Raw genomic sequence first — 10,000 nt, 5'->3', positions numbered from 1 at the left:
CAACATTGCATCACGGCTGAGAAGTACATCTTTGGTATGCCATCTTGATCACTTTAATTTGTTTTCTTTAAATGAAATTCTGGATTACCATAAAAGGAATAAACTTAGTAAAGAGAAGACAAACCTCTCGATCTCAAGAAGTCATGTTTTGCGAAACTCTTAGCCCTTTTCGAAAATTATATCAAGTTATTGCAAGTTTATTAATGTCTTACAGACAAAACTTTGGAAGCCGTGTACTCGAGACACGAGACTTCTTAAATAAATAGGGAAACAAGAGTACGAGCGTTTTAAGGCAGCTTGTTTTCCTTTTTCCCAAACTAGACAAGCAATTAAGGTGCTTCAAGCAACTGGATACATCATAGGGTATCAAACCCTTCCCTTAATCGCTTATTAGCAGGCTAGGGCATAATGTCTCTGTTCGAGTCCTGTTTCTAGACTGGGAGTCCCTTTGCAAGGCAGGTTAGGAGGGGATCCAGGAACGGACATATCTGGAAGCGGCTCAGTTCCACAATTGTAGGTACTGGGTCTCTGCTCTAGTTGATCTTGTTTCATTGAACATTGCCAAATTTCGTGACCAACGTTTTTTTTTTTATCAAGACAAGAAGAACCCGATCTTCCATGATTCCTTCTCCCGAAGAATTATTCGCATGTTTTTCAAATTATTGGAACCGCTCAAACCATACAAGCACTTTGCGTCCCTTCTGTACATCAAAGGTGTCACCGAACCCCTTTCACGTTTGTTGAAAAACACGATATTAACGTTGTTAACAGGCCATTAAAAACGCTCCAACAAGAATTTCCGATTCCTAAGTCACGACCCCCATAATTAGTTTCATAACCCGATGTTGTCTACAAAATCCCCTGTGGCAGTTGCTCTTGGAATTACATTGGCGAAACAGGCAGATCCTTTGCCACGAGGAAAAAAGAACATATCAGGAATGTGAAGACAGTGGCCAAAGCCTTCAAAATTGGCAATCATGCTTGGTCTCACAACCACGTCATTGACTTCAACAATGCGTCGATAATTGACAAAGGAAGTTTCCACATCAGGAAATTTTTAGAATTTTGGCACACCTTAATCACCTTTTTTATCCCTAATTTCGATGTATTTTCATTATTTTTATCTCACTATATATTTTCCGAATTTTTACTTCATTCATCTTTTTGCTCGTTGAAGACCACAGTTCTAGAGGTCAAAAACTTGCAATTTTAAATATTTTTTGCCAGAGAACGTCCATTCAAGTTTTTATCATGACTCATCCTGGATGCGTTTCTTCAATTTTTTCGACGTTTTTTTAGCCAATGAGAATCCACATCAGTGAAGCGACCAAACAATGTTTGGAGAATACTGTCTTTCAAGTTGAATTTCGTGGGTTGGTGGAGCTGAAGGTTTGTTAGCACTTTTCATTGCGTCACGTTCTTAAAAAGCTGTTCCTCTCTTTGTCCTCTCTCCAACTAGACGTTCAATGAGCATAAACGTGGTTGCCTGTGGTACGCGTTACACAGGCACAGATGGCACTGAGTTGGGTGGTATTGAACTGCAGCGTTCCAGTTATTTTTTTCAAGTGCGGGGGCCAGCAGTGGCTCTTTGGTTCACACGTTCAGACGTTGAAATATTTTGTAATGTCTGTCCCGTTTTGAAGTCTTTTTCTTTTTAAAGCTTAAACACACAAGGTAAGGGACGGACCATTATTTTTCTGGAGGGGGTGGGGGGGGGGGGGGTACGGAAAATATTGAAAACAATTGTTTGTAGGGCCTAAAAAGACAAAATAAATTGCTCGCAAATATGATATGTGCAAAAAAATGGTTTTCATAGAGGTCAGAGAAGCTTGTAACCTATTGATGAAAAAAATTCAAAACTGAAATTTAGACTAAAAGTATGTAGTTGTTTGTAGACAGGAAGAGGGCCTTATTAAAATCAACATTTTATTTGACCAAATATTGCATGAAATAAATAATTGAAATAAATAAAAGTAACACATTGGATCTTCAAATTGACCATGGGCAAAAATAAACCCAAGCCGGGCATTTCAAAGTGGTCATGTTGGCAATAAAATCAAATCAGGACTCCACAACTGCGGAATAGCAGAAACGCCTGTTACTTCCTTTGCGTATTACCTTTCGTATGCTATTTATTTTTGCCAGTAGCTAGGTAAGAATTAAAATGGTGAATGTTTTTTAAAGAAAAAAACAAGCTATTACTAGGATCTTACGTGTCTAACATAAATTGGATATAGCTTTTCTGAAATATTCTTCAAAAGTAATTAAAATAACACGAGGACTGGACATTTAAAGTTTAAGCAGATTTTTCGCTTTTCACTGCAGCCAATCATCATACTGTACGTCTCAGAAAACGAAAAAGAGGAGTTCAGAGGTGTCAAAAGGTAACGTTCTCAAGTAGTGATTGGTGGATTTCGATTCGCTTTGTAGAATTCTCTTTTTCCAATTCGTTGGTCGCCGCCGTAAAATATAAAATCAAATAATGATTGAGGGCAGCAAAAAGGGAACCTCCTTTTTGTGTCAGAACGTGGTTAAAAAATATCGGGAAAATAGTTGTTTGCAGGAAGGTGTTGTTCGAAAAAAGTGTTTGCAAAAGTGCATTAAAAAGAAAAAAAGTTTACAGAGGAAAATTTTTCATACCCCCACTCCAGGAAAATAATGGCCCGTCCCTAACTTGATCACAGGCGGCCGCTTAAATTGATGTCACTTTCGATTTTGCGTATCAATATTTATTTACTTTTGCATCAATATTTGTATTGCAGGCTAACGAAATCTGTACCTAGCCTTGATTAGTGCTTACCTTGCTTTGATCACGTGCTAGGCAACCACAAAGGTGAACGTGATCACCTTGTGTCAAGGTTCTTGTTTACATTGAAGGGAAGAATGTCAGTCGTTCGTCGCTTTCATCTGTCTAGTCAGGAAGCCTTCTTTGTCGGGCTATTGACCCGGGACCCGACTATTATCTGGAACACTGTTGATCAAACACTTCACTGAAGACAGTTTTCTTTCAATAATGAAGCAAAAAATGGACAACAAGTTGTCTTTCAAATCATTCTTTACTAACAAGATTTAGTCAAAGTTAAAATTGTTTTTTTGAAGACTGTGTAGAGTTGAGTGCAGATAAGTAAAATTATAAATAGCCAGAAAATTCAATTGTAAACACGCACCCACTCAAGGTGTTCGATTCCTTCTCTGATATCCAACCCAAAAAAGTTGTACATAACATCACATAGTAAACTATTAACGAGAATTCGACGAAGAGGTAATATGCGACTAAATTTCTTGTGTGTGTTGCGATGTTTATTTCAAGCGTCTTATTCAAATTTGTGACAGAATATTCAATTACAAAATAATATTCCATTGAAAGATCGTTAAAAAATGTTTATTTTGGGGCGTTCATTTGGACGAAAAATCTCACAAAAACCTTTTCCAGCGTAAAATTTATTGAAACAAACAAAATATTTGCTATTATCTATAGAGGCAACAAAACCCTTCCAATTTCAATTGTATGCTTGCAAACAAAAAACACAATCCATGTTACTGAAACCCTACATGCAATTAAGTAAATTTAGGTCTCACAGGTCCCTATCAAATCCTTTTCTGAAGAAAATGAAGCACAAAATAGACAACAAGCTTTCTTCTCGAATAATTCTTCCCTGTCACATTTCCACTTTTTTTTTTACCTGAAGATGTGCAGAGTTGAGTACAAAATAAATGTAAACAGCCAGACAATTGAGATGCGATTTCAGTAAACACAGATGCATTCAAGGCGTTAGATTCCTTCAATTTCTGTTAAACCCATCACGACAGAATTGCCATTTGGTTTCAGTGTTGTACATAACATCACAGTTAGTAAAATATTAGAAAAAACCTCATTTTGATCCGACGGCGAAAACTGCATTTGTTATCGAAGTCCACTTTTCGTCGTTTTTAAGATTCCAGCTATTCATTTTTCACCTCTTGTGTTGTTTATCGAATTGACGTTCCATTCTTGAGCTCCATGAGGGAATGTTTTGTTTAAAGATCCAATAAACCACCATTCGCGTTACATCGGCTTCGCCGCTGTTGCATGCTTAAACTGTGTCCACCGGATAAAATCTATCTCAATCTACGCCTTTCTACTACCCCCTGAAACATACTAAAGAAGTAGAAGACTCAAGGCACAAAGACGATACTTAGGAGGGGAGTGACAGGGAAGACCCTATTGCGCAACCTTTTCGATTTCCGACACAGGAACAATAAAATATTTAAAAAACTGAAAAATGACCCTCAGTTTTCGACTGAATTGCCATATGGCAACCTAGTAATGATACCAGTTAGATTTGATAATCAAACTAGAAGTTACTGCATCAGTAAACATGAAACAACTTTAAGATTGCTAGTATTACTCAGTTCTGAAAAACTGGTGCCTTGAACGAAGGTCACTACAAATGCAATACATTTATAATCCTTGTTTTTAATTATTTGCTACACAGGGGAAAGGCAAAACAAGTACTTACTGGCTGATTGGAAAGTACGGGAACTCGAAGTCATAGACTGGGTTAGACTCATTCCCAGCCGGGAACAAAGGCGATGTACCTTTATTTGAGTCACTCGGTGGAACGTACTTTTACATCTTATGACTTAAGATGCGGCATGTGGTTGACCTTGGCAACCGAGACTGACAAGGTTTATTTTCGTATTAATTATAGCAATGAAAGAATATTAACAGCTATGGTAATGTAAATTAATGTAGAAAATGATGAGGGAATTGTCATGCCTCTTAATGCCTTTAGATCAGCAACAAGAAGATCTTTCAGATCTTAAAACCGCGCTTTGAAAACTTATCTGTTTTCTTACCACTATAGTCGCATCGTAGTACACATTCCAAAGCAGTCTTTGTTGATTCACTGACTATAGACACAAAATCACCTGATCAATCTGTAGCACAACAACTGACAGCAACGACTGCACACGAACTTATTGCACTATCACTTATAGCCGAGGTGAACTCTCCGAGGAATCTCCTATGACGTAATGGCCTTAATTAATCTGAAACTGTCATCAGGATATCTATGGGTATGAACGATACGATAATAACACTTTTAACAACGTACAGCTTTCTTTCCTAAAAGTCGTGATTAAATTTAATTGTTTTTTTACACGAGTAAAGGCCTAGCAAAGTAGTCACACGCGTCACTTAAAGGGGCTAGGTCACGCAATTTTAGGCAATTTCAGCACTGATCGAATGGTCATAGAATTAACTAAAATATCAAAATAACTGTTCAAAACTATAGAAGAACTCTAACAAAACACAGGGAAGCCAAGAATGGACATGGATGAACAAAACTGGATAGGATTGACATGGATTGAATTTGGGTAAATTTGATTCATATCAGTCTATATCAAAATGTCATTTATACAGCTGGAAAATCATTCTCAGTTGTTATGTGGCCGTGATTTTGCAAATGAAAGACTCTTGCTCTGCCAATTTGACGTTTAGAGCTCATAATTAACAAAATTAAACAAAATTACCTAAAATAGCGTGACCTAGCCCCTTCAATGTAAGAATTACGTTATCCACGGCTATGTTTAGTACGGTGGTTATTTCCCTACCAATGAAAGTTGAAACGTCGACACATTCCATGGATGACATAATGACCTTTTATGTACTCAATACTCGCTTCGAATCAACCGCTTAAATAACACAAAAAGGCAATATATTTTGTACTAAATAAAGAGTGGAATATTCATAAAATTTTAAGTACATTAACGTTTTAACAGCTTTTGGCGAATACCTGTAAACATCATAAGTTGCGTGATTCGAAGTGCCACTGACTATATGACCGAATAGAAATTTGGGACTGCTCACCAACAAAACTAAATTTTATCTGTTTTCTTACCACTATAGTCGCAACGTAGTACATATTCCAAAGCAGTCCTTGTTGATTCGCTGATGACTATAGAACCAAACTCACTTGATCAATCTGTAGCACAACAAACTGACAACAACGGCTGCACACAAAGGTATTGCACCATTACTTATAGCCGTCGTCAAATCTCCGATTGCACCATCAGTCGTAACCGTTGTGAAATCCCCGATGACGTAATAGTCTTAGCTTTCTTTCTTAAAAGTCACGATTACATGTTTCAATAAGACACATAAAAATATATATTTTGTTGTAAATAAAAAGTGGACCATATTCATAAAATTTTAAGTACGTTAACGTTTTAGCAGCTTTTTGGCGAATAAACATCCTAAGCTGCGTGACTGGAAGTCCTACTGACTATGTGGCCGCGTGGAAGTCTGGTTCAGCTCTCCGACAAAACGAAAAAAAAAATTAAAAAATAAACCGGTCGCAGAGCAAGAACCGTGCTCGGCCCATGGCCGCGCGGTTAAAAAGATCGGGCAACACAAAAGAGACGGTAGCTCAGCCACATAAGAATTCAACTTTGTCAAGCCAGACACATTTTATAGCAATTACCATTGATGTAGCATATCTGCATTGAAAAAGAAACACAGGTAACCTAAGCTCCTTTGGGAGCTGCCAACTAGAGTAAAATATGAGACTTCGTATGGAAATGTAACCATCGTACATAACTGTTGAAAATATGAGGAAGAAATTTTAAACAAATATCTATACGAGCTCAAATGTGTGTTACTCGCGTTTCCGTGGCCTTTGGGGCCAATTTCATGGTGATTCGAGCAAATTTTAGGTTCTCTTCCTCTATCATCCATTAAAGATACATTCCCAAGGTAGGAAACTCGAGTTTCAACTGCTACCGGATCCACTGAGGAAAATCGGCCATAAATTCTGAAAGAAGAATCCGATGGCCCCAAAATTCCACGTGGACCTTGGTATATAGTCACAAAACACATACGTTCCGAGTTTCGCAGGACCGGAGAATTATTCTTTGACGATCTCCACAATATGCCGAAAGCGGCCATTTTCATCGACCAATCGCAACGAGGTTGGTTAAACCGTCATATAACAAAATATGACCTTAGGCAGGGGCCAACGGGTGTGATTGTCCTGGTGATCAAGTGACCAAGTACTCCCCGCTGAGTAAGTAATTTTACCTTTAGGCCGGGTCGGTAAGCCGATGCATGAGATCTCCGAATACAGCTGCTTTCGATGGAACTTGATGGACAGGATTGTGGAGATCGTTGGGGAATAATTCCTTCTCCGCATCGCCGGTTCCCCAAAACTAGGAACTTAGAGGTGTTTTTTCACAATCTGCCAGGGTCCACGTAGAATTTTGAGATGACGGGAGCCTTCGTTCAGAATTTACGGCCGTTTTTCTCCAGTGGATCCTGGTGGCAGTTGAAACTTGGTAAGGTGTATATACTAGATAGAGGATGAGAACCTAAAAGTTGCTGGTAATTTCTATGATATGGCCTCAAACGCCGCGGAAACAAAGGTAACACAAGATGGAGCTAATGTAAATCGTATTTTACTCTTAAAGAAATATTCCCGGGATAATGATATTTCTTGATCTTCGAAAAGCTTTTGACAGTGTCGAATAGGAATTTATCTTAGAATGCTTAGAATCTTTCAATTTTGGTCCTGACTTTGTTTGTTGGGTTAAAACCTTTTATAAAAATATCCAAAGCTGTACTATAAACAATGGTACGATTTCAGATTTCTTCACTGTAGAACGTGGAGTAAGGCAAGGTGACCACGTATCGCCATATTTTTTTCTGTTTTGGCTGCTCCAATATGCGGATGATATCATAGGCAGCCCAAGTTCGCGTCCCTAGAGAGCGTGTAATAATTGATTACTAGTGGGAAGATGACCTTTGTGCAAGTGGTGTTGGCGGCGGTTGAGAATTTAAACGCGTTGTAAGCCGCTGTGGGGATGGGGTAAGTGTTGTACATGAAATGAATGTACCTCATCGGCTGGAGTTAATTGACCTCGGACCCAAGCTCCGTGAGCATTTACATGATCACCGGCCGTTAACTTCATCAGCTATCGTGGAATCGGAAGCAGAAAATGCCCATTTCCAGTCAAGTGCGTGGGGATTTTTGACGACGAAACATTCACCGAGGTTCACAAATGATGTGGCTTTAGCTTTGCGTGAAAAAATCGCGTCTGGGATGAATTTTCGAGGCGCAAACCGCCTCTGAGCTGACAACGCTCGAAATCTTAGTGTGCAGCCTTGACTTCGTCTTAAGAACATTGAAAACGCGGAATTCCCGAAACGGTAAAATAAGTTCCAAAAGGCACAAGAATGCACCAGAGGTGAGTCATTTTCATCCCTTTTATTGAATGAACGTTAAACTGAGCGTTTTTTAGGCTTCATAATCGACGGTATTTTATTTCCCATACAAAGTCTTACAACGCGTTTAAATTCTCAACGGCCGCCTGTAACGCAACACCGCTTGCACTTAAAGGTCATCTTCCCACTAGTAATCAATTATTACACGCTCTCTAGTGACGCGAACTTGGGCTGCCTATGATGATATGACTGCAACGCTCTCAGGCATTAACTCGTTACAGGCACTTCTTGATTATGATTAACAGTTTATAAAAATGTACCGGTCTAACGATTAACTGCACTTAATAAGCAGAAGGAATGTCGATCGGGTCTTACAAACAATAAAATAAAACCCTTTGGTCTTAATTTAATTGGCTCGATGAGCCAATCAAAGCACTTGGAGTCTATTATTCATATGAAAAATTGCTACGGGAAAAGAATTGTATAGGAAATCTAGATAAAATAAAATATAAAATACATATAAACATCTGGTCGTCCAGAGGACTATCTTTGTACAGAAAGGTGACAATAATCAAAGCCCTCGTAATCCCTAAAATGGTTTATTTCTTTTTCATTAATACCAACCCCGGTAGGGCTAGTTACAGAATTTATTCGAATTCTCTATAAATTTTTGTGGAAACTTAAGGTACTGATTAGGTTAGTAAGAGAACAATAAAGAAATTCGTGTGAATGGCTCTCCGGTCTAATATAAAAATTATGTCGAGTCCGACGTTTTTAATTAAGTGAATAATACTGAGTCTTTTGATGTTGACGCCAAAAAGATTCAAAAAACAAATTTTCTAGTGTGGACTGGACGCTATTCTGTGCCAAACTATCTAAAAAATAATTTCACCACGGCCACTCCATCAGCTACTAATCCCCCACCTTGACTATTGATAATAATGTTTTTGATGTAATGGAAAAGAAATCAAAACAATACTATTCACTTTTGATAGGTAAAAAAAGCACAATTACTGAGTGCAGCTACTAAATTACAAACGGAAGTCAACTTCTTGATCGACCAATTAAAACAGTTATTCGTATTTCCTCATAAAGTCACTCTAGAACCTTATGTGAGAGCATTTCAATACAAAGTACTTAACTCTATCTCATATTCTAATTCCAAACTCTATACAATAAGTGATAGCCATCATGACAAATGTACTTTTTGCAGATCGCATCCAGAAAAGTTGAATCATTTTTTATCATCCAGTTGTCCTTGTTCTAAAGCTTACTGGGGTGATTTTGATTTTTTGGTTCTGCGGTACTCAGCAAGACATTACAGTTGGTGTGCTATCAAGATCGTGCCCCTTACATAACTATATTTTTCTTATTGCTAAAATTTATATATGGGATTGTAGAAGAAACCAGACTCTTCGAAATATCAGTGGTTTTAAAGCTAAAATTTTAATCAAATGTGGAACAGAAAATTTTGTTGGACATATCAATTGAAAAAATGGAATTTTTGAGGGCGAACTTTCAATTTAGGTGATCTCAGCTTCCCTTTAATAATTTAATGTAAGTAAGCAATATTGTAATGTAAAGTGGAATGTTAGTGATAATGCTGTGTCAGAAACAGTGTTATATATTGTATTTTGCTTTTACGTATTGTAGTTTAGCGGTATAGGTAGAAAATAAGGTATGCATTTGAGTATACAAAAATTTGGTTTATCAACGGAGTTGATAATGTAAATTGACCACCGTACAGAGATTCTAAAAGCTGACGTTTCGAGCGTTAGCCCTTCGTCAGAGCGAATCGAG

At 37.9% G+C, this 10,000-nt stretch overlaps 1 pseudogene; it reads left to right on the top strand.

The window, feature by feature from the left end:
* The window catches only part of LOC137978787 (soluble guanylate cyclase 88E-like), a 20,190-nt pseudogene extending 18,785 nt beyond the window's left edge, over positions 1 to 1,405 (top strand).
* Positions 1,406 to 10,000: the final 8,595 nt, after the last annotated feature.

This window comes from Montipora foliosa, chromosome 1, assembly GCF_036669935.1.
Source record: "Montipora foliosa isolate CH-2021 chromosome 1, ASM3666993v2, whole genome shotgun sequence".
Taxonomy (NCBI): Eukaryota; Metazoa; Cnidaria; class Anthozoa; order Scleractinia; family Acroporidae; genus Montipora; species Montipora foliosa.
The sequence above is the reverse complement of the archived record's forward strand: the minus strand, read 5'-3'. Positions and strand labels throughout refer to the sequence as shown.